Consider the following 26,292-nt stretch of genomic DNA (forward strand, 5'->3'; position numbering starts at 1 on the left):
GGATACTCAGGAATGACTACACAGTCAGATCTTGATACTAGGGTAATCTGAAAAGACACCCAGGGGTAGGGAGCTCTTTTCTCAGTACTGAATTTGTAACTGTGTGAAGAGTTTCTGGTTTCTATTGTCACACGCACAGCATTCTACAAATAGCACACAATTGATCAACAAAGAGGTGCCTGGTTTATGGATGATATTCCAAAGATAAATGGATAACATCCTGTGTAGATGGCCATCACTTTGACTGAAAAAGGTAAAAACTCAGTTGCCTCGCTTGCTGTTTGCCACAACATTTCAGCTTTTACTAACTGATGGGTTGTACCCAGCAGGCCTGCAAGCCCTGTGCTTGCCCAGCCTCAAGACTAAAGAAAGAGCTAGGAGTCCAAAACATCTCTTTCTTTATCCTTGGCTATTATTCCTTCTTATCCTCATTTATGCCCAAATGTTTGCATCTTTGGAAGGAATGTTAGAGTTGAACCATGCACTGGTCTACAGTGTAGGCAACTGTAGTAGTAGTCTAGCAAGTACTTCCCCTCATCCAAGGAGGGGTTGTGGGAACCTCCTGATTTATAACCATTAAGTCAGAAGTAAGGATGATGCAGGGCTTGTCATGGTGGCTGAAGCGAGGGATTTGAATCCTTTTAACTGGTGGGGTCTGATGCTAAGTCCAGGTAGACGGTGTCAGAATTGAGTTGAGTTGTTGGACATTCTGTTGGTGTGTCAGATAATTCAAGGAAGTGATTTGTATCAGGAGATGTGCTAAGTAACTTCAGTCATGTCTGACTCTTTGCAACCCCATGGACTGTAGCCCGCCAGGCTCCTCTGTCCATGAGGATTCTCCAGGCAAGTATACTGGAGTGGGCTACCATGCCCTCCTCCAGGGGATCTTCCCCACCCAGGGATCGAAACACATCTCATTATGTCTTGGGCAGGAGACGTAATTGGCAGGAAGCTTCAGTAGCATAAAATCAAGGGTTAAGTCTCTATTAAAAGTTCGACACATTAGCTTTCTTTCTGTCTACTGCTACTGCTGCTAAGTCACTTCAGTCGTGTCCGACTCTGTGCGACCCCATCCCTGGGATTCTCCAAGCAAGAACACTGGAGTGGGTTGCCATTTCCTTCTCCAATGCATAAAAGTGAAAAGTGAAAGTGAAGTCACTCAGTCATGTCCGACTCTTCACGACCCCATGGACTGCAGCCTACCAGGCTCCTCCGTCCATGGGATTTTCCAGGCAAGAGTACTGGAGTGGGGTGCCATTGCCTTCTCCATCTTTCTGTCTATAAGCCCATCATTAATCCTGGCTCATTATATGAGTCCTATTGGTCATAAGAGAGATTGAAGAAAGGAAGAGTGTTTAAAATTATTAAAAGCTATTCTCAGCACTGATATAAAGAATTTTAAGTACAAGTTCAACACATGATGGGCTCGTAGTGTCAAATTTGCATGTGAAAATAAAGAAAGTGAAGTCGCTCAGTCATGTCCAACTCTTTGGCTCAGTCATATCCAACTCTTTGAGACCCTATGGACTGTAGCCCACCAGGCTTCTCTCTTCATGGGGATTCTCTAGGCAAGAATACTGGAGTGAGTTGCCATTTCCTTTTCCAGTGGATCTTCCCGACCCAGGGATCCAACCCGGGTCTCCCACATTGCAGGCAGGTGCTTTAATCTCTGAACCACCAGGGAAGCCCATGTGAAGGATGGTATATTATTTTCACCTTTCAGGTACTTGAGATTATTATACCTTTAGACAACTGATGCTTAACTAAAGAGTATGTTTTCCGCTCCTGTATTTTTTTTTTTTTTCTGTAATTCAGTGAGTTGATTCCACTAACTATTTCCTCTCTCTTCAAAACTCTTTCCAGATCCCAGGTATATATGGATATTAAAGTAAAAAAAACAGAAATAAATAAAAATCTAATGTCATCTGAGTCACAGACACCAGATAATAGTTGCATTCTTTTTTCTTTTTTAATTTTCTTGCTTTACTGTGCTGATATATCCATCTTTTAACCTTTTTGGACACACTGTCAGCTCATGAGTTCTTTGTCCTCTGACCAGGGTCTAACCTGTACCTCCTGCATTGGCAGTGTGGAATCTTGACCAATGGACCACCAGGGAAGTATAGTATACCATTTATATGGAAATCTTTAAGTCCACATTTCATGGAGACACAGGAGGGAAGAGGGCAGGACACAACTTTCAAAAGGATGACACAGCCTTTGAGGATGCAGCAAAACTGGTTAGAATCCATCAAACTCAAGATGGTATAAGATCTGACTCCCAGAAGACCTTGAGCCTTGTTATACACCCACTGTAATAGATTAACATGTTTAATGATACACCCACAGGTGCCATGACAATTCCAAGGCCAACCATAAAAGGCCAAAAAGTGGACGGTGGTCCACCTCCTGGAAATTCTCTTCCCTTCCCCAAAATAGCTGGACTACTCCTCCCATTCATTAGCCTATGAAATTACCCTGCCCATAAAATCTAACCAGTTTATACTTCAGAGTGGCTCTCACTCTCCTAGATGGCCTACACTCTGCCTATAGAATATGTTTCTCCCATGACTGCTTTCACTTGCTGACATGACCCCACTTCCTGGGGCCACTCCTGTCTTCTGAGAGGGACCACATTCTACCTATGGAATGCATATCTCTCTAAATGAACCTACCTTCACTTTACTATGGGCTTCTCTGGTGCCTCAGACAGTAAAGAGATCTGCCTGTAATGCAGGAGACCCAAGTTCGATCCCTGGGTCAGGTCCCCTGGAGAAGGGAAAGGCTACCCACTCCAGTATTCTTGCCTAGAGAACTCCATGGACAGAGGAGCCTGGTGGGCTACAGTCCATGGGGTGGCAAAATAGTCTGACATGACTTAGAGACTAAACAACAAATCATTGAAATGGGTGGAATTAAAGCAACAACAACAGCAAGCAAGTATGTAACGGCTACTTTTATGTAACACATTTGCATAAATTTCCCAGTATATAGTAAGCCTCTGTACACTTAGACCAATTGTGGGGTTTTTTGTGTCACTCTATTCTCATTCCTGTTTTCACAGGCATTTACTTTTCTTGTTGAATGACAGAGTCACAGAAATTTTATTTTTTAAAAAGCAAAACAGTGATATCATCTAATGCAAGTACTTTATTTTACAAAAGTTATGTCCTGAAAAAAAAATCAAGGTCATGTGCCTTTTACTGGACCTCTGAAAGCTGGGGGTTCCAAGCCACACCCCAGTGCATACTTCACTCTGTATGCAGCTTTTCCCCCTAAAAATAGCAGAAGGTGCTGGTAACTGAACTCAAGTCCCCAACCCAGCACCTTACTCACTTATTTCCCTATATGGATGTCATTCAATGCAGTGTTCTGAAACACAGGTAACACTGAAGAATCGGTCTTTTCTATATGGACAGTTTAACTGTTCACATTTTCTGAAAATCCCATATACTTCTGAGAGATTATTTTTCCTTAACTTTCTTTAAAAAGGAGGCTTGCAATTCTGAATAAGTACTACAGGCCATGAAAGAAGAAGTGTTAATAATTGAAGGATATCTTCCAAATAAAGGTCAAGTTTTAAAAAAAAATCAGTAAGGGATAATGTTTACAGAGGACAAAATGCTTTAAATTGGACATATGTGATATTTTTACATCAGGTTTACAGTAAAAGTATATCTTTCTCATAATCAAAACTTCTGTCCATGATTAGAGAAACAAACTGTACAGTTTTATATACAGAATTAATTTTGATCACTGTTTTTAATATATGTAGTACAACTATTTGAAGAAATATGCATTTTCTAAATCATTTAAAAATATTTATGCCAACACATAACTTATAAACAGATTATCTTTGACAATGGTGCATATCATTCACTGAAAATCTAATTTTTAGTATTTTTTTAAGAGAAAAAAGAAACAAATGATCTTTAAACAATTTCCAATGTGCTTTGGGGCCTGTCTAAATATAAAATTGTGCGATGCTGGTTTATGTTCTAAACTCTCTGTGGGAATCCTCAATCAATTGTTGCAGTGATTAGATCTTAGTTTTGTGGCATGCTGAAACTCCCTAAATCAGGACAGAGGAGGTGAAGAAAGCTCTCTTAGTTAAACAGATAACTTGTGTACTGCAAGGCATTCTTTTGTTTATGGACTTCAGAGAGAACTCTTTGTACATTATACAAGTCTATATTGTGAAGAACAAAGATGGGATTTCAAAGGCTGGCCTCTTTTGTGATAGAACAAAAAGCATTTTTCCTCTCCAGGTGAGTATATCTAAGAAAGATTAATAGATAGAGAAAAAGTCCTCTTCAGAAAAGATCAGAGTTGAGCTATGCTGTTTGTGCTTCATGGCTCTATATATCCCTTAGTAATAGTGGGCCATGCATGGAAAAGTTTTTTTTTTTTTTTCTTCAAACTCTAATGGAGAGTTGGCATAAAATAATTGACAAACATAACCATGTAGGACAAGGAAATCTGCAATTTTGTGGGCATATACTGTATGCCTTCTACTTTGTGCAAATATTCCCCAGCTGCTTTCATTTTGCTAGTAAGGACATATGGTCCTCTTCTACTATCATTCTCTTTTACTCTTCATTGAGTCATTTCTATACCTTTACAGGCACATTTTCAAGAGCTTCTGAAGAAGAATTTTGCCTCCATTGTGCCTCCTCGCAACGTGATGTCTCCAAGTTTCTACAATCAGAGCAGTCTTCCTTTTTACCACCCACTTTGTTTCCTTTGGCTGTGAAGATTTTAAATATTGCAAGTCATTTCATATTTCTATGTAATTCATTAAAAATCAGGCTTCCCCTGACAATTTCTGTAACAACAATGTTCTATTTCCTGCTCTTTTAATATAATTACTAGCATGAATTATCTCATGCCTGACATTTGTACCTGTATAATATATGCCTGACAGGATTGGACTTTTAAATACTCAATAGAGTTTAACCTACTGTAAAGTAGGTTGCTTAGCATGGCCATTGCATCTCATTTTATACATATTATTCATAAATAATCATGAAGAACATTTATGTAGACCAAGGGCAATTTATAGGGTTTAAAAAGGACTTAGGTGAGTAAATAGTGTTTTGAATACATTAAACAGTCAGACTATGTATTATAATTTTTTTTTTGAAAATGGAATTCTAGTAATTCTAAGAAATTTAAAAAATCTCATATACAGTCCTAAAAATCTCCTAATTAGTGAAATAAAAATGTGTCCTGATTTTTGTTTGTATAAAAAATGCACAGATTTAGAAATAATTTCATTACTATGTAGCATGTAACATTTGCTGAAAGAAAACAAGCAAAAAAAAAAACCCCACAAAATTAGATACACAAAATCAAATTACTATCTACAAAAATAATGTGACCAGATTATATTAAAATTAGGGTATAAGATATTAAGAAAGAGGTGTTGGAATTGGAGCAACATGTATCAGGATCCGTTAGCTCTTTTTCCTTAAATGAATAAACTTATTTTCACAGGGACATTGTTGTTCCCCATTTTTCTTGGTAATAGGCAGTTGTCTCAGCAGCAAAAGGCATTTAAACCTTCAAAAATATTTGAAAAACAAATTAGTATAATAAATTAAATATATAAAATGCTATGGTGAAGAATTCAGGAAAAGCTTTGTAAAGTAAGAAACAGAGGCTCGGGAAAAAAAAAAAAAGTAATTTTCAAGTTACAAGATTTTCATGTACACTGTAGGGGCAGAAACACTTTCCCTCTATCCTTCTAGGTTCTGTTAGAGTCAATTCCTAGGCAGGTTGATAAGAAGTTCAGGGTTCCCAGGGAGGAGAGAAGATGAGGGCAGGCAGATTGCTAAAAAAAAAAAAGCAGGGGAATTCTTGCAACTGGGACAGAGGGATTCCTGAAATGTGGATAATCTGCAAGGAGATGCACAAATTTATCAAGTGGCATCAGAAAAGGACTTTTGTTTTATAGGGAGGGGTAAACAAGGCTAGAAAAACCAGATGTGGGTAAACAGGACAAGTGGTGATATTGAACCATTATTGAGGAAATATTTTCCCCTGAGGTCAGCTAACATTCCCGGAGAAGACGTACAGCACTGAGATGCTCAAAGTTGGCGAAGGCTTAGGGGCCTTGGGAAGGAGAGGTGTCTGACTAAAGTTTCCTCAGGTTAGCAAGCATTTCATCCAGAATGTTCAGTGAGAATAACAACTCAGTTCACCATTTAAAGGTCAAATAATGGGAATTTGGAGTATTAGGCCTTGTCTTAGGTCAAATGGGGGTACTCATGGGTTTTGTTTAAGTACACACTAAAGGATGGGGTTTTTTTGCAGTCAGGGAGCACAGAAGAGCTAGGCTAATTTCTGGACTATTGCTATTTTGGGGGATCAAAGGAATCTGGTAAAGTTCAATATTGACAACCAAGTGGAACTTGGCTGGCAAGTGCTGCAAATGTCCCTGGTAAGTGAACTTGAGGTCGCCACCTTCTCAGTTCAGTCAGGTCTGAACAACTACTGTCAAATGGCTCAGTTCCTTATTGCCTCCCATTGGTGCTGAAAACCACAGTGAGCATGTTAATATGATTCCAGTACCATTTCCAATGTGGGGATAAAAGGATTTTCCCATCCAATTCTCTGACACCAGTTGGGTGTCCTATGATTCAACAAGGAGATCCAGCCAGTCCATCCTAAAGGAAATCAGTCCTGAATATTCATTAAAAGGACAGAGGCCGAAGCTGAAGCTCCAATACTTTGGCCACTTGATGCAAAGAACTGATTCATTGGAAAAGGCCGCGATGCTGGAAAAGATTGAAGGTAGGAGAAGAAGGGGATGACAGGATGAGAAGATTGGATGGCTTCACCAACTCGATGGACATGAGTTTGAACAAGCTCCGGGAGTTGGTGATGGACAGGGAAGCCTGGTGTGCTGCAGTCCATGGGGGTTGCAAGGAGTCAGACATCACTTAGCAACTAAACCACAACACAGTTCAACTCAGTCCTGACACTGCATCTGGAAATAACACCAGATTCCACAGGTGACGGGCTTAGTCTCACAGGATTTCCTCCCCATTTCTTATGTTAGTGGCAAGCCCAGGTTGTCACCTTTGCTTCTGACCTACCTAGTACAAATCAGAGCTTCCAATAGCCCCCTTCTTGGGTGTGATTAATTTGCAAGAGCAGCTCACAGGACTCAGAAACACTAGATCACCAATTCATTATAAAAGAATTTAGCTCAGGAACAGACAGATGGGAGAGTTGCATAGGGAGGTATATGGAGAAAGGGCATGGGACTTTCCTGTGCTCTCCAAGCTCGTCATTCTCCCCAAATCTCCACTGTTCACCATCCTGGAAGCTCTTGGAACCCTGCTGCTGCTGCTGCTAAGTTGCTTCAGTCGTGTCTGACTCTGTGCGACCCCATAGACGGCAGCCCACCAGGCTCCCCCGTCCCTGGGATTCTCCAGGCAAGAACGCTGGAGTGGGTTGCCATTTCCTTCTCCAATGCATGAAAGTGAAAAGTGAAAGTGAAGTCGCTCAGTTGTGTACGACTCCTAGCAATCTCATGGACTACACCCTACTAGGCTCCTCCATCCCTGGGAGTTTCCAGGCAAGAGTACTGGAGTGGGGTGCCATTGTCTTCTCTGTTGGAACCTTGCACTTTGGGTTTTTAAGGAGGCACCATTACATAGTCATGATTGATGAAAATCATTGGCCATTTACTAAATTTTCAGTTCATCTCGCCTTCCCCAAGGTTGGGGAGTGGGGCCATAAGTTCCAACTTCTAATCACATGGCTAGCTCCTCAGGTAATGAGCCCCTATCTTTAGATTACATTTTTTGCTCTCTTCTCTTAGGAAATCCCAAGGGTTTGGGGAGCATACCCAGCAATGGGAACAAAGACCAAAGCTACATTTCTTTCTATAAGTCATGTTTTCACAAGGTCATCACCTCACTTCAGCTCTTGGTCTGGGAGGTCTTCTCCCCAGAAATCACACTTCACACAGAGAGAATTATAAGTCAGGTCTGTAAACTTTCAGCTTAACACAGACACCACGAAGAGACAGAAGGGATACAAACCAAAGAGCTGGCTGCCTTACCATGGTTATTTGCTCTCTTAATCCATTATGAACACAAATCTTGGGACTAAATCACCCTGAACAGTAGTGACCTTTTCCAAACTGAATTTTGGATTGGTGAGCAGTCTCTCTGCTCTTAACAGAGCCTTCCTGACCTAAAATGCACTTCAAATGCAGTGATTACAACAGACCAAGCAGAAAAAACAATGAATATGTGATTACTGTATGAAGAATGGAGACATCAGGAAAAGACAAAACATTTTCCTTTCAAAAGTATTATCTGGTTACCCTTAAAGAATTATATATTGAAAACCACAAAAACAAAAAAACAGGTTTTCTATAAATCAGTTTTTAGGCCAAAAATGCAATAAGATAGAAATAATTAGACATCAATAAACAGTAGAACATGACTGAATATGTTCACTTTCAGAGTAAACCGATCAGATTAAAGCAAAGTATTAATTATTTATTATATAGCAGTAGTGAAAGGAAGTAATCAGATACCGATCTAAGAACTTTATTTTTTATTTTTTTATTTTTTTTGGTAGCCAAGTTACAGAACTTGGCAGTGGCAAGGGAGCTGAGACAATCTGACATCTGCTAATCGGGAAAGATCCTCTGTTGTAAAAAACGGAGCAATTGACATGCATGGCTGAGCTCCTTGATTTGACTCCTACATATCCAGTAAAACTGCATGATGTAATCTGTATAAAACTTTCCAGGAATTAATAGAGCTGAGAATTCAACAGCAGAATGGGGGTAGGGGTAAGGGTGGAGGTTAGGCAACACAACAACTATATTTCCAGAAAGTGAATTGAGACAGAATTAAGGAAAAAATTTTATTTATTGATTTATTTTTTAATTATCATCGGACAGAAAAATTCAAGAGATAGTAAGGTTAAGATGGAGTTTCCCTGATGGCTCAGTGGTAAAGAATCTACCTGCAATGCAGGATTAGATTCCTTGATTGGGAAGATCCCCTGGAGAAGGAAATGGCAACCCACTAGGATATCCCATGGACAGAGGAATCTGGTGGGCTACAGTCCATGGGGTCACAAAAGAGTCAGACATGACTTTGTGACTGAACAGCAAAAGGTTAAGATATATACCTTCAGAAAAATAACTCCAAGTTTATTTTATTGTGAAATAAGTACAAATATGGGAAATCCTAATTATTGGACAATAGCATGAGGGTGCTAAAAAACAAGCATATAGAAATATAGATAAATGTCTTTATAAAGACACGGTGCTGCTGCAGCTGCCAAGTTGTTTCAATGATGTCTAACTCTTTGCAACCCTATAGACTAACCCACCAGGTTCCTCTGTCCATGGGATTTTCCAGGCAAGAATATTGGAGTGGGTTGCCATTTACTTCTCCAGGGGATCTTTCTGACCCAGGGATTGAATCAGTGTCTCTTACATCTTCTGCATTGGCAGGCAAGTTCTTTACCACTAGCACCACCTAGGAAGCTCGGAGACATGGATGGCTGTCAAACAGAAATATATCTCTAAGATAGCTTACCTCTCTAAGGTAAGGAAATTTAGAGTAATATACCTTTGCCCCAGTGCATCTTTACACATACTTATTGGTCACGTACCTGATTGGCACTGGTATTATTTCATTTTTCCTTCACAATGGCCAGGAAAGGCGGTGAGGATATGAAAGGTAAAAGAGGAGAAACAGCAGTTGGACAAGATTATGTGATCTTGTGTGCTTATTCCACTGAAGGAGTTTTCATGGCACACCAGCTGTACGTTTTCTGACTTAAAGTGTGAGGCGAGCAGAAGTAACACAGCTTAGATTAAGAGTAGGCCTTCCTACTTGGTAAGATTCGCTTAACACTGACCACTGTTTGCCAGTTAGGACCAATTAGCTTTCACTTAATACTGACTGCTGTTTGCCAATTAGGAAATTAGGAACGGGGCGGAAACCCCCAGGAAAGTCCTGCGCGCACGAAAGTTTTGACCAATGAAATTGCTTTGCAAACATGTAACCAATCCGCTTCTCACCCTATAAATTTGTGTAACAGCTTGGGCTCAGGGCTCTCTGACCTGCACCACTGCGTTGGTTGCAGCAGAGAGTCCTGGCTCGAGTCAGTAATAAACTTCCCTTTCTGCGAGTTGCATTGTCTTGGAGGCCTTCTCTACTCCCGCTCGGGGATTCGGACATCAGGCATAACATCTGGGGGCTCGTCCAGGATCCCTTTACTGGGGGAAGAGAACACTTCCAGGACAGAGGGGAAGGATAGATAATAGCACCGGTGCTCAGGAAAACTCAGGGGGCCCGAAAACCCAGCTCTGTGTTGTCAGCTGTCTGTGTGTTTGTCTTTGGCTCTCCGTGTTTGTGTGTGTGCCGGCATTGTCTCAGGCAGGACAGGAAAAGTCCAGTGTAAATCCGGGGCCCTGCTGTGAAGCAGGAAGGTGTCTGGTGCAGGAAGTCCAGTGTAAATCCGGGGCCCTGCTGTGAAGCAGAGAGGTATCTGGCACAGGAGAAAGCTTTCTATCTGGTGAGAAAACTCAGGGGGCCCAAAAACTCAGTGCTGTGCTGTCGGCCGTCGTTTGTCTGTCCGTGTTTTTGTCTTCAGCTCTCCATGTTTGTCCGTGTTTGTGTGTGTGCCGGCATTGTCTCTGGTCTCGTTCTGCCTCTCTTCAGGAGTTTCAGTGAACAGGCGAACAGTTGTGGGCACAATTGATGAGTGCTGGCCAGGGCTACACTCTGGCGGACTCTGAAGGCCCTACAATAAGTGAGCCTCAGTAACTAGAAGCCCAACCAGGTGAAACTCTCCTTTCACTACGATTGTCCGCAGCTGTTGCAGGTGCTCTTCACCACAGAAGAATGGGAGTGAATTCTGGCAGAAGCGCGGAAATGGGTCCCAGGGGCCGACGGGAGGCCAATCGCCCAGCCTCATCTCATGGACGAGGGGTTTCCCCTGTTGTGGCCTAATTGGGATTTTGAGTGAGCGGAAGGTAGGGAGCGTCTCCGAGTATACTGCCAGACTCTGATGGCAGGCCTGCGGGCCGCAGCAAGAAAGCCGACAAATTTGGCAAAGGTAAATTTAGAAAGGCAAGAGCCCACTGTGAGCCCGCCAGCCTTCCTAGAGAGGCTGATGGAAGCTTTCAGGCAATATACACCTATGGACCCCCAGGCTGAGGAGTCACATGCTGCAGTTCTGTTAGCGTTTGTAAATCAGGCAGCCCCAGATATTAGGAGGAAATTACAAAAGATAGAGGAATTGGAAGAACAGACGATACAGGATTTAATAGGGAGACCCCAGAAGAAAGGGAAGAACAAATTCGATGGGAGGAAAGGGAATTAGCTGAGGAGATCAGGAAGGAAGATAGAGAATATAGAACGAGGGAAAACCGGAAGAACCAGAGGGAGCTAGCCCAGATACTTTTTGCGGGGATAAAAGCCGGAACAGAATTGAGGGAACCTCGAGACCCCTGGACAGGAGAAAAACAGAAACCAAAAAGGCAGGCCCTAAAGAAAGATCAGTGCGCCTATTGCAGAGAACAGGGGCACTGGAAAAACGAGTGCCCTAAGAGGGACCTGAGGAGAGGTACGACCCAGAGAGAGAGAATCTCCCCTGGAACTCGAGTTCTATATGCGGGGGAAGACAGTGACTAGGGGAGTCAAGACTCAGCACCCCTCCCCAAGTCCTGGGTATATGTTGGATAATTGCAGTCATGAGGAACTGGAAAATTCTGCTGAACAATGTTGCAGATACCAGAGCCCAAGACCCCCCGCCAGGTGAGAGAGTTTCTGGGGACTGTTGGATATTGCAGACTGTGGATCATGGGGTTTGCTGAGAAGGCCCAGCCCTTGTATGAGGGAAGTAAAGAGACCCCAAACTGGACTTGGACTGACACTCAGACGGGCCCTACTAGAAGCCCCAGCCCTTGCCCTGCCTAACCCAAATAAGCCATTCCAGCTGTTTGTAGCTCCATGATTGCAGCGAGATACTGGCTGAGGCCCTGGCTGCACGAAAAGACTTAACTGATGTACCCCTAGACAACAGTGAGCTAGTATGGTTCACTGATGGGAGCAGCTATGTAAAAGATGGGCAAAGGAAAGCTGGAGCCGCCACGGTAGAAGAGTACAGTTGTGAATATGGCTCCGTGAAGTTTTATGCACTGTTTGGCTTTGGTGGTGTCTTAAGTTGTGGTCTGACACACTGCTGTTGTTCCTCTGGATTTAGTGAAATGCTGTATGCAGGTGGACCCACAGAAGTACAAGGGCATTTTTAATGGATTTTCAGTTACACTCAAAGAGGATGATTTCCATGGGTTGGCCAAAGGATGGGCCCCGACCTTCACTGGCTACTCCCTGCAGGGGCTCTGCAAGTTTGGCTTTTATGAAGTACATGCTTGGAGAGGAGAATGCCTGTCTGTGGTGAACATCACTGTATTTGGCTGCCTCTGCCAGTGCTGAATTCTTTGCTGACATTGCTCTGGCTCCTATGGAAGCTGCTAAGGTTCGAATTCAAACCCAACCAGGTTATGTTAACACTCTGAGGGATGCAGCTCCCAAAATGTATAAGGAAGAAGGCTTAAAGGCATTCTACAAGGGGGTTGCTATGAGACAGATACCATACACCATGATGAAGTTTGCCTGCTTTGAACGTACTGTTGCCGATTCTGTGGTGTCTGTGTTGAATAAAGAGAAGGGTAGCAGTGCCTCTCAGGTCCTCAAGAGACTTGGATTTAGAGGTGTATGGAAGGGACTCTTTGCCCACATCATCATGATCGGCACTCTGACTGCACTATAGTGGTTTATCTATGATTCTGTGAAGGTCTACTTCAGGCTCCCTCGCCCTCCTCCCCCTGAGATGCCAGAGTCTCTGAAGAAGCTTGGGTACACTCAGTAGATAAATGAAAGCAAATATGGACTGAATCTGCATGTTGATCAGTGTTTGAGGAAAATGCCACTGGACGAGAGATAATCCAGGCTTGCAAAGCATGCCAGCTGATGAGGACAGGGAAAAAGCAGCACAGAGGAACAAGGTACTGAGGAGAAGAGCCAGGACAACACTGGGAGATAGATTTCACTGAGGTAAGGCCAGGCAAGTACGGGTATCACTATATGTTGGTTCTGGTAGATACCTTCTCAGGGTGAGTGGAAGCCTTCCCCGCTAAGGGAGAGCTTAGAGGAGATAGTGCCTAGGTACAGGCTGCCAGTGACTATGGGCTCTGATAACGGACCTACCTTTGTGAGCCAGATTGTACAAGGGCTGGCCCAAGCTCTGGGGATGAAATGGAAATTACATTGTGAATATAATCCCCAGAGCTCAGGACAGGTTGAGAGAACAAAGTTGGCAATAGAGACTGGCGGGGACTGGGTGACCCTCCTTCCCTTTGCACCCTTTTGGGTGCGTAACACCCCTCATAAGCTGCCCTTTTGAGATTCTGTATGGAAGACCCCCTCCTGTGTATTAGAACCTAGATGGAGAGGCCCTTATGTTGTTCTTCTTACCACTCCTACTGCTGTCAAGGTCAACGGGATCAGACCCTGGGTTCACTGCAATCACGTGCGGCAAGCCACACCAGAAGAACAGGAAAAAGCGCGAGGAGAATGGAAGGCAAGTCCTCACCCGTCAAATCCTTTGAAACTGAAACTCGTCCGCCGGGAGGTCTCCTAATTCTCCTGCTGATTGCAGGAGCTGGAGCTGTGTAACCTCTTGTGATGGGCCCCGGGAATGGGACGTAGGAAACAGAGATTTGGTAGCCCCAAGTGTGGCGCAATCCACAGGGCCAAGTACCTCAGATATGGGTACAATTTAACCAGCTTCACTATCTCTGCAAGGCCAAGGGCTTTCCTCCCTACAAGCCACTGTAGATGCAATCAGTCACTTAGAGAAGTCTTTGACTTCCTTGTCTGAGGTGGTCTTGCAGAATAAGAGAGGATTAGACTTGATTTTTCTCCAACAGGGTAGGGTCTGCGAAGTTCTGGGAAAAGAATGTTGTTTCTATGCAGACCATACAAGAGTGGTAAGAGAATCTATGGCAAAAGTGAGAGAGGGACTGGCGCAACGAAAGAGAGAACGGGAAGCCCAACAGAGATGTTTGAGTCTTGGTTTCAACACTCCCCTTGGCTGACTATCAGCCAGTGGCCCAAGATGGAAAAGAGGAAGATTCCTCTACTTGAGCAACAGACAGGAGGGAATGTGAGGCGAGCAGAAGTAATGCAGCTTAGATTTAAGAGTAGGCCTTCCTACTTGGTAAGATTCGCTTAACACTGACCACTGTTTGCCAGTTAGGACCAATTAGCTTTCACTTAATACTGACTGCTGTTTGCCAATTAGGAAATTAGGAACGGGGCAGAAACCTCCAGGAAAGTCCTGCGCGCACGAAAGTTTTGACCAATGAAATTGCTTTGCAAACGTGTAACCAATCCGCTTCTCACCCTATAAATTTGTGTAACAGCTTGGGCTCGGGGCTCTCTGACCCACACGACTGTGTTGGTTGCAGCAGAGAGTCCTGGCTCGAGTCAGTAATAAACTTCCCTTTCTGCAAGTTGCATTGTCTTGGAGGCCTTCTCTTTTCCCGCTCAGGGATTCAGATATTGGGCATAACAAAAGCTCTAATGCTTAGCGCATTTCTCTGAAAGTGATCATTCAAATATTGGTTCTCTGCTAAACTCTATCCCCTCTGTCCATAATATTTGGTCTAAAATCAGACTCTTTACACTAGAATTCCAGATGATGTATGAGTTATTCATGATATTAGCACTATCATCACATATTAGCACTCCCTGATTTTCACCCTGTAGCTTGCCATACCAATTTTGTTTTATTTCTTTACACATAGTGTGTGCTGTGGTGGCCAGTCCCTTTGCTGTTCCCTATAGTTATAATGCCCCTCCTTCAAAATTTTATCTGGTAATTCTCTACTCAATTATCAAAATACACCTCATGAAGGTTTCTTTATTCTAACTCAGTCAATGTAAATGTTTTCTTCTATGCTCGCACTGGAGAATTTCATCTAATACTCTTCTATTACTATGTGTATCATACATGGTTGCAAAATGTACTGTTTTAGTTACTTTCTCAGGAGCACGTGAGCTCCTCCATTAGTTCAGAGTTGTAATCTCGTATATCTCTCTAACCTAGGATCTATTTCACTGCCTGGTGTAAAGTAAACCCTCAATTTGTATGTTGAATGAAAGCTGAATAGAATGATAAGGACTGAATAAATGGCACCACTAATATACAGTGGGAAAATCCCGTGTGCCTGTACTATCTCTGTTGTTTTAAAACTGGTCTAGAGAAAGAGACTTTTTTAAAATTTGTTTTTCCATTAATCTTTACTGGAGTACAGTCACTTTACAGTGTTGTGTTAGTTTATATTATACGGCAAACTCAGTCAGCTATATTTATATATGTACCCTCTCTTTTCTGAATTTCCTTCCCATTTAGATCACTTGAAAAGCACCAAGCATGGTTCCCTGAGCTATATAGTAGGTTCTCATTAGTTATGTTTTATACATAGTACTGGGGCTTCCCTTGTGGTTCAGCTGGTAAAGAATCTGCCTGCAATGAGGGAGACCTGGGTTCAATCCCCAGGTCAGGAAGATCCTCTGTATAAGGAAGTGGCAACCCACTCCAGGACTCTTGCCTGGAGAATTCCATGGACACAGAGGCAGGATGGGCTGCAGTCTGTGGAATGGCAGAGTCGGACATGACTGTGCGACTCACTTTCTTTTTTAACTTTCTTACATAGTATCAAAAGGGAAAAAGGAGGTTTTTATCGATGTCCTCCTTGAGATTCCATTCAGAGGTGGCCTCAGACTCAAGTGTTCCTCTTGCTCCCGTCCAGGCCTTTCATACACAACTTCTCATTACTTGCTGTGTCTCTCACTTTAACTTCTGGATACACTACATAATGGGGTGCCATTCTTTCCCCAAGCATGGTTAATAAACAGAAGAAAGACCATACTTCCTTTCACTGCTTTTTTCTTATCTCATACTATTATGAGAAAGACATATCAAGTTTTGTTGAATTTTCTATTAACTCCAGGAGATAGTGAAGGACAGGGGAGCCTGGCGTGCTGCAGTCCATGTGGTCACAAAGAGTTGGACCTGACTTAGGAACTGGACAACAACAATAAACTCTGAAGGAAACTGTTCAATCATGTGAAATAGCTTTTCTTTTTTTTTTAAGTACAGGACTTCCCTGCTGACTCAGTGGTAAAGAATCTGCTTGCCAATGCAGGAGAGGCAGGTTCAAACCCTGATCTGGGAAGATCCCACATGTCGTGGAACAACTAGGTCTGGGTGCCAGAACTATTGAGGCTGTGCTGTAATGCTTGGAAGCCACAACTACTGAGCTCAGGTACTACATCTACGGAAGCCCATGTGCCCTAGAGCCCACGCTCTGCAGCCATAGAAGCCAGCTCAACGTGAAGCCCACACACCACAGCTAAGTGTAGCCCCCCATTGCCGCAACTTACAGAAAGCTCACACGTCAGCAAGACCCAGCACAGCCAAAAAATAAATAAAATTATATTTAAAAAAAGTACAAAGGAAAATACCTGGAAAGGTAAAACTTTGTGAGGGTTGGTATTCTTCTCAAAGTTATCCTCAGTTTCTAACATCACTTCCCTTTTCTCAGAGCCATGCTTTCTGTGACATGCTTTCAAATCAACAATGTGTCTATTCAACTTTGGAAAATCCAACCTCCTATTCAGAAGATGATCTTAGCCCAGGCTATAAACTCCGTTCTAGAAGATGCACTATGCATCTTCTTCCTTCACTACTTAAAGGTGTGGCCAATGTTTAAATTTACTAATCACCCTGGTCAGAATATAAATCAGTTCATATTGACATCTTGCTGATATGTCTCAGTAATTTCCATTTTCACTTTGACATCTTAACAAGTCATCATCCTGCTTTAACCTTGGATTTTTCTCCAGCTTATTCTTGCATCCACAGCTATCCTGGCCTTGTTTTTATACACTGAAACTGTCAAATTCCTTCCAGACTTTAGGTCCTTTCCAATTTTCTCTGCCTGGAACACTCCGCTTTCTAACCTTCACATGTTTAGCTTTTTCTTTTTCATCAGATGCCATTTCAAAACTCTTATGAGGCTTTTCCTGAACTCCTCAAGAAGTCCATGTCAATACTGTGTTATTTTCTCATGGCACTTGTCATTCATCCAAATGATCTTGCCCAAATATTTGCTTACTTATACTGTAGTCTTCCCGCAGCTAGAATATAAGCCTCAGAGAGCAGGGGACTTCTCTTATTCAATATCATATCCTTACAATATAGAAGATCAATTGGCACTTTGGAATCAGTAAGTGATGACTGAGTGAATGAATAAACAGCAGACAGAGGATATGCTTAGCCTATAGCCATTTTCATACTCCTTCTCTTTTCAGGAAGACAGTCAGTATTTCATTTTTCCAGTAACAACTGTAATAGTTCTTAAATAATAGATCAGTAATACTGTCACATTCAGTATAATAACAAACTAAAAATTATTGTATGCTGATGGATCACTGAATACATCATTTGGCATGGGTTTGAAGACGATGCAAAGAACGTTCAGAAAGCTTTGTGAGAATACTTCTGAGCTTGAGTTTAATTAAAATTAACAAAAGTACAAATTTTCTTGATAAGGAGACTGTTCAAGGGTTTTTCACAGTTCAAATCTTTTAAGAACAGCAAATCACTGATGGATAAGACAAATTGAATTCAAAGTGCTAGAACATTCTTTCATCACAACTTGATGTAGGATACCGAGATGAGTAGCAGTTAGTCAGAATGTATGGACGAAGGGGCACAGAGCATCTGAGCTATCAGCATACATACTGCGATATGAGTCCATTTAAAATGTGAAAGTCAGGACTGCCCTGGTGATCCAGTGGTTAAGACTTTGCTTTCCAGTGCAAGGGGTATGTGTCTGATACCTGGTCGGGGAGCTATAATTAAAAAAAGACCCTGATGCTGGGAAAGACCAAGGGCAAAAGGAGAAGGGGGTACCAGAGGATGAGATGGTTAGATAGTATCACTGACTCAACAGACATGAATTTGAGCAGACTCTGGCAGATAGTGGAGGACAGAGGAGCTTTACATGCTGCAGTCTGTGGGGTCACAAAGAGTTGGGCACAACTAATGGACTTGAACAACAACCACAGAAATAAGGAGGTAAGATCCCACATGCCAGATGGTCAAAACCAAAACATAAAACAGAAGCAATATTGTAACAAATTCAATAAAAACCTTTAGAAATGGTCCCTATCAAAAAAATCTTTTAAAAAATAAAATGCAAGTCTTACACAGTTGAACAAATCCAGAATTCATAGGGTACAACTGAAGACATATATCTAAAACACAAAAAGTGAAATTTCTAGCTGATTACTCAACCTCAAAATAGCATCACTACTTACACCATTACTTAGAGATGCATAAATGCACAATGTCACGTCTTGAATTCCTGCCTGCCACAGGTTTCAAAAATCACCAAAGAATAAATTAAAGAAGGATTGGTGTGAGAAGCATCTCTTTTCCACTTTTTATGAAAGCCCCCTAAATAGACAGCTTCATGAGTCTTTTATATAAAAACTGTAATGCACACGTTTTGCTTCTAAGCAAAGAGCCTCTGTTACTTTTTCTACATTTTTCATAGAAGATCTTGTAGCCTAACTGCTTTTACTTTTTTTTTGTTTGTTTTTTTTTTTTTTTTTTCCTTTAGGAACAAAGCCATGAATTTATATGAGGTGTCAGTGTATTTAGCAAAAATATTTCAGTTTTCAAACTCTGCGACCATAGATGACCACTGGGAAAAACAGGAAAAACAAAGATGCTTTCAGTTAATTCCCAGGAAACCTCTGAAAAGAGGGCTGCCTCAGCTCATAGATAATGACCTCTTGCCCCTCGATCCTCTCCTTCCCCTGTCTCATTCACAATCACTTGAATTTCAGGATAGAAGTCAGCTACTCCATTATATACTATTTAACCTTCCACATAGAAGTCACAGGCTAACAATGATGAGACAGGCAGGATGAAGGAGCCTAAAATAGTCTCTTAAGAAAGACAGAACAAATTCCTAGGGTTTGTTTTTTGTTTTGAATTCACTACAACTGAGTCTTGAATTTTAGCAGCCAAAACCAAATTCTTGCTGATTTATGGGCTTATTTCCATAGGCAATATGAAATTGCTCTAGGATGAGACACAGAAATAATAAAAGCATGACATCATAAAAGTGAGATTAAATGACAAGTAACAAGATAAAAGTGGTGAGTGCAGTTATTTACACAAGAAATCCTTAATATTAAAAAAAAAAAAAACACAACTGAAATTGAAACATATTTTTGCTTGAGCTTCTTGAAAATTAAGAAATCCCGGGAAATTGGATTATTTAATATATTTTTAAGTTTCACGATCAAAAGGCCCTACATCAAAATTGATAAAATGCTAATGCTAAAAAGTTCTATTATACAGAATGTTAATTTTTGTTGATCATTTTATATTTAATTTAATCTTTATAATACGACCAAGTGGTGGATTCTTCTCCTATTTTCATTTTATACCTGATGAATAGAGGATCAGGTATAAAAAGGTTAAAGGGCCATTAGAGGAGGAAACAACTTTCTAAGCTTGAAAGAAAAGTACTCATTTAAAGATGAGGTTATTATTTTTAATAGTGAGGTTTTCATTTCTGGAATCCTAGCTGTCCTTACTCTTTCTTTTCTGAAAATAGATAGGTACTGAATTATCCCCATTATTGTGAAGATTAAAACATTTAATGTAAGTGGGAGGCGTGCAGTAAGCCACAGTATTTCAGCTATTATTGATTTTATTTTGATTTCTTTTTATATCATCAGAGGTTATTTTATCAGAGCTTATAGTCTTCTGCTTTAATGCTACCCAATAAGTGGCTCAAAATTTGAGCAAAAAAGCAGAATTTTATCTTTCTAAAAGTATAGTTTATAAATTTTTTAAATCAAAAAAGATTTTTTTTAACCTAAGGTCTAGTCATTCTTATTTCTTCAGTTATGCTTACATTATATATTATGTAAAGAAATGGGGTTATAGTAATAAAGATATTTCAGAAATATATATCTGAAATTATTAATGTAATTATTGGTATTTTAAGCATAATAGTCCCAAATATTTAGAGAAGTTTACCATTTCCCTCTTGCTGTTGCAACAATGAAAACACATGTCACTGAAATTGTGAAAAGACCTGAGCCTGTCCTGTTGACAGGGCATTTTCAGTAAGACAGAGATGTTAGAAATATTTCTCATTGTCTCAGGTGCACGACTTTTTCTCATAAATAATCTAACTAATCTTATATGGATCTGGGACTGGTCCTTTCCAGCATTCTGATCTATCCCTTTTGAGTGCATCATTTATCATTATGCTTTGCAGAAAGACATGCTTTTGAAAATAAAAGTTCATGTATTCTTAAAGTTCATGAACTGTTTGTAAGCTTGGTAGTTCATAATACTGAATTAATACATTTTTAGAAATGATTTATGATTGCATCTTGGTGTTTATGAGCCAAGACAACCTGTACAATTGAGTAGATTGTATTCCTTACCTAGCTGATGAGCTGAAGCAGATTTGTGTGTGTGTGTATGTGTGTGTACTCTGATGGTCATTCTGCCAAGCTCTTTTGCACTGAACATTAAGAATTTATCAGGTTAAACCCTTTAGCCACTGGTAAAGTTAATAACAATGTTCAGTGTCAGTTAAGGTCAATCTGACATATTCCATTGTTGTGTGTAGTTATGGTTACAGAAGTAATACATCTTAAATGGAACTGTTCAAAAATATACTCATGTTAATAAAGAAAAAAAAATGTCCAAGGAAATTATGTTGGCAAAGAATAAGAAAAGGCTCACTGTCTTATAAGATTCTGCAGGTTTCTTTTATCATCAAAAGCAATCTTCAGTTTCACTGGCAAGAACTGAAACTCACCTGTTGTCTCAATATATAACCCATTGTGCTGTATTTTCATAAAAGGAAGCACATTTAAAAGTATATTTAAAAAGACACACCATTACTTTTGTGAAGATTTCTTGAGGTCATCAAACCAAAGAAATGGAGATATTTTCTATTCATGGGTAACTTATTGCCAACTGTCTGTATTTATTGATAAGCAAAGATTTTAGGCAGTTTTGATAGGCTTTGAGAAAGAGGCTGTGGGAAGACGAGACAAAATGTAGTGGAAAAGGAGAAGTAAACAGTGTTGAGAAGATAATTTTTACTAGTTCCCATGATTTTTAAAACACTAAACACTAACTATGTACTACATTCCTGCAGTGCTTACAAAACAGACATTAGGCATTTTCTTGCTTTTAATTATTTTCAAATTTGAATTGGCTGTCATCAAATGAAATACCACTTTGAAACCAGAATATAATTGTAGTTAATTATCCCTAGGTTTACTTGTGTTTATTCAAGATATACTTCATTATAATTATCACTCATTATCTTTCTTAGTATTATTTTTTAAAATCCCCAAACACAGTGACATAAATCAATAAAGCCATATTAATTCTGACAGGCCTAGTGTAGGCCTGGACAATCATGCTGATCAGTGAGTAGGGCTGACTTTGACTGGATCTGTGGGTCAGAGGTCAGCTCTTAGATCAACCAGGGGAAGATATCCAGAACAGCCACATGGGAAGGCTCATGACTGTTCCACACAGTCACGTCCTACAGCAGGCTAGCCCAGCCTACTTATTGGCTGGTTTCAGGATACTGGTGGATTGAGAGGAAGTTTTGACTGATATAGAGGCCAAGGCTTACAAGTGACATGCTAGCACTTTCATGTTAGTCTACTGCCATAGGAAAACCCAAAGTAAGTCCATACCCAAAGGATGAAGACACAGACTAATTCTTGATGGAAGAGCTTCAAATGGACAATTTAAGGGGAACCAGTATACATAGGTAAACATGCATGTGAAACTTGTTTTCTCCCTCACAGAACATTTAATAAAATGAAAGTGAAAGAAAGTGAATTAGCTCAGCCATGTCCGACTCTTTGCTACCCCATGGAGCCTACCAGGCTCCTCATATTCATGAAATTTTCCAGGCAGGAGTACTGGAGTGGGTTGCCATTTCCTTCTCTAGGGGATCTTCCTGACCCAGGGATCGAACCTGGGTCTCCTGCATTGCAGGCAGATGCTTTTACCATATGAACCACCAGGGAAGCCCAATAAAACAGAATCTCTTTGTAAAGGATTAGTACAACTTGGTCTTACACTGCCTTTTAATAAAATACCTCTGTTACTTAAAAAAAAAAAAAAAAAAGACTATTTCAAATGTGACTACTATTCTAAATATGACTTGATGTTTTTAAAAAGAAAGCCTTCATTTATTCATTGTAGGAAAATTTCTAAGCATCTACTTTGTCTCAGGCAATGTCCAGTGAACTTAATAGAAAAATACGCATATAACAAAAGCAAAAGAAACAAGCAAAAATAAACTAATTATTTTTTTTTAATTAGGAAACTAATTAGACTCAAAAGCTTTTCCACAACAAAGTAAACCATTGATAAGACAAAAAGACAACCTACTAAATGGGAAAAAAAAAGTGTTTGCAATTGATTTGTCTGATAAGGGGTCAAGATCCAAAACAGATAAATGGTATATACAACTCTATAAAAACGGGTTAACAATGGGAAGATCTTTTTTTTTTTTTTTCCCCCCTTTCTGGCTGTACTTAACATTTTAAAACATTATTTGCTTTCTAAAATTACATCCTGAAGGAATTTATGTAGTTTTCTTCACACCATTCTACTTGAGGTTAATAGATCTTGTGTATATGGGTTTATATTGGGTTTAGTCAAATCACAAAGAAAGGCAATGCCAAAGATTGCTCAAGCTACTGCACAATTGCACTCTTCTCACATGCTAGCAAAGCAGGGCTTAAAATTCTCCAAGCATGCCCAAGACAGGCTACAAGAGTATGTGAACTGTGAACTTCCAGATGTTAAAACTGGATTTAGAAAAGGCAGAGGAACCAGAGATCAAATTGCCAACATCTGCTGGATCATGGAAAAAGCAAGAAAGTTCCAGAAAGATATCTACATCTGCTATATTGACTATGCCAAACCTTTGATTGTGCATATCACAACAAACTGGAAAATTCTTCAGAGATGGGAATACCAGACCACCTGACCTGCGTCTTGAGAAATCTGTATGCAGCTCAAGAAGCAAGAGTTAGAACTGGACATGGAACAACAGATTGGTTCAAAATTGGGAAAGGAGTACGTCACGGCTGTATACTGTCACCCTGCTTACTTAACTGATATGCAGAGTACATCATGCAAAATGCAGGGCTGGTTGAAGCACAAGCTGGAATCAAGATTGCCAGAAGAAATATCAATGACCTCAGATATGCAGATGACACCACCCTTATGGCAGAAAGTGAAGAGGAACTAAAGAGCTTCTTGATGAAAGTGAAACAGGAGAATGAAAAAGTTTGCTTAAAATTCAATATTCAAAAAAGTAAGATGATGGCATCCAATCCCATCACTTCATGGCAAATAGATGGAGAAACAAAGAAAACAGTGACAGACTTTATTTTCTTGGGCTCCAAAATCATTGCAGATGGTGACTGCAGCCATGAAATTAAAAGACACTTGCTCGTGGAAGAAAAGTTATGACCAACCTAGACAGCATATTAAAAAGCAAAGACATTACTTTGCCAACAAAGGTCCATCTAGTCAAAGCTATGATTTTTCCAGTAGTCATCTATGGATGTGAGATTTGGACTATAAAGAAACCTGAGTGCTGAACAACTGATGCTTTTGAACTACAGTGTTGGAGAAGATTCTTGAGAGTCCCTTGGACAGCAAGGAGATGCAGCCAGTCAATCCTAAAGAAAATCAGTCCTGAAGATTCATTGCAAGCATTGATGCTGAAACTGAAACTCCAATACTTGGCCACCTGATGCGAAGTACTGACTCATTTGAGAAGACCCTGATGCTGGCAAAGATTGAAGTCAGGAAGAAAAGGAACGACAGAGTATGAGATGGTTGGATGGCATCACCAACTCGATGGACATTAATTTGAGCAAGCTCCAGAAGTTGGTGATGGACAGAGAAGCCTGGTGTGCTGCAGTCCAGGGGACGCAAAGAGTCAGACATGATGAGCAACTGAACTGAACTTATACAGGTTTATATTTTTTCCATTATTTTCAAAATTTTCAGCCATCATTACTTTTTTTGTTCTATTCTTTCCTCTTTTTCTTCTCTTCCTAAGATTCCAATTGTACATACATTAAATGGAATAAGATATCCTATAAGTGCCTGAGGTTCTCTGATACTTTCTCCTTATTTCATGTTTTACTATTAAACTTGGATAGTTACTATAGTTGTTTTCCAATTAACTGAACTAAAATCATGAATTCCTTACTGCCAAATTCAAACTTAAAGAAAGTAGGGAAAACCACTAGACCATGCAGGTATGACCTAAATCAAATCCCTTATGATTATACAGTGGAAGTGAGAAATAGATTCAAGGGATCAGAGCTGATAGACAGAGTGCCTGATTAACTATGGATGGAGATTCATGACACTGTAGAGGAGACAGGGATCAAGATGACCCCCAAGAAAAAGAAATGCAAAAAACCAAAATGACTGTCTGAGGAGGCCTTACAAATATCTGTGAAAAGAAGAGAAGTGAAAAGCAAAGGAAAGTTATACCCATTTGAGTGCAGATTTCAAAAGAATAGCAAGGAGAGATAAGAAAGTTTCCTCAGTGATCAGTGCAAAGAAATAGAGGAAAACAATTGAATGGGAAAGACTAGAGATCTCTTCAAGAAAATTAGAGATACCAAGGGAACATGTCATGCAAAGATGGGCTCAATAAAGGACAGAAATGGTAGGGACCTAAGAGAAGCAGAAGATATTAAGAAGAGGTGGGAATAATACACAGAAGAACTATACAGAAAAGATCATCACACCCAGGTAATCATGACTGTGATCACTCACCTAGAACCAGATATCCTGAAATATGAAGTCAAGTGGGCCTTAGGAAGTACCACTATGAACAAAGCTACTGGAGGTGATGGAATTCCAATTGAGCTATTTCAAACCCTGAAAGATAATGTTGTGTAAGTGCTTCACTCAATATGCCACCAAATTTGGAAAATGCAACAGTGGCCACAGGACTGGAAAAAGTCAGTTTTGACTCTAATCCCAAAGAAAGGCAATGCCAAAGCATGATCAAACTATCACACAATTGCACTCATTGCACACACTAGCAAAGCAATGCTCAAAATTCTCCAAGCCAGGCTTCAACAGTACATGAACCGTGAAATTCCAGATGTTCAAGCTGGATTTAGGAAAGGCAGAGGAACCAGAGATCAAATTGCCAGTATCCATTGGATCATAGAAAAAGCAAGAGAGTTCCAAAAAAATATCTATTTCTGCTTTATTGACTATGCCAAAGCCTTTGACTGTGTGTATCACCACAAACTGAAGAAAATTCTTCAGATCACCTGACCTGCCTCTTGTGAAATCTGTATGCAGATCAGGAAGGAACAGTTAGAACTGTACATGTAACAACAGACTGGTCCCAAAGTGGAAACAGAGTATGTCAAGGCTGTATATTGTCACCCTGTATTTAACTTATATGCAGAGTAAAACATGGGAAACTCTGGGCTGGATGAAGCACAAGATGGAATCAAGATTGCCGGGAGATATATCAATAACCTCAGATATGCAGATGGCACCACCCTTATGGCAGAAAGTGAACTAAAGAGCCTCTCTCTTGATGAAAGTGAAAGAGGAGAGTGAAAAATTGGCTTAAACTCAACATTCAGAAAACTATGATCATGGCATCTGGTCCCATCACTTCATGGCAAATAAATAGGGAAATAATGGAAATAGTGACAGACTTTATTTTTTGGGGCTCCAAAATCACTGCAGATGGTGACTGCAGTCATAAAATTAAAAGATGCTTGCTCCTTGAAAGAAAAGTTATGACTTTCCTAGACAGCATATTAAAACACAGAGACATTACTTTGCCAAGAAAGGTCTGTCTAGTCTAGGATATGGTTTTTCCAATAGTCATGCACAGATGTGAGAGTTGGACTATATAGAAATTTGAATGCCAAATAATTGATTCTTTTGAACTGTGGTGTGGAGAAGACTCTTGAGAGTCCCTTGGACTGCAAGGAAATCCAACCAGCCCATCCTAAAGGAAATCAGTCCTGAATATTCTTTGGAAGGACTGATATTGAAGCTGAAACTCTAATACTTTGGCCACCTGATGTG

At 40.5% G+C, this 26,292-nt stretch overlaps 1 pseudogene; it reads left to right on the forward strand.

Moving 5' to 3' along the window:
- The first annotated feature begins 9,688 nt into the window (after window positions 1-9,688).
- On the forward strand, window positions 9,689-12,921 carry LOC122687295 (annotated as a pseudogene).
- Window positions 12,922-26,292: the final 13,371 nt, after the last annotated feature.

Source organism: Cervus elaphus, chromosome 31 (genome assembly GCF_910594005.1).
Source record: "Cervus elaphus chromosome 31, mCerEla1.1, whole genome shotgun sequence".
NCBI classification, from domain to species: Eukaryota; Metazoa; Chordata; class Mammalia; order Artiodactyla; family Cervidae; genus Cervus; species Cervus elaphus.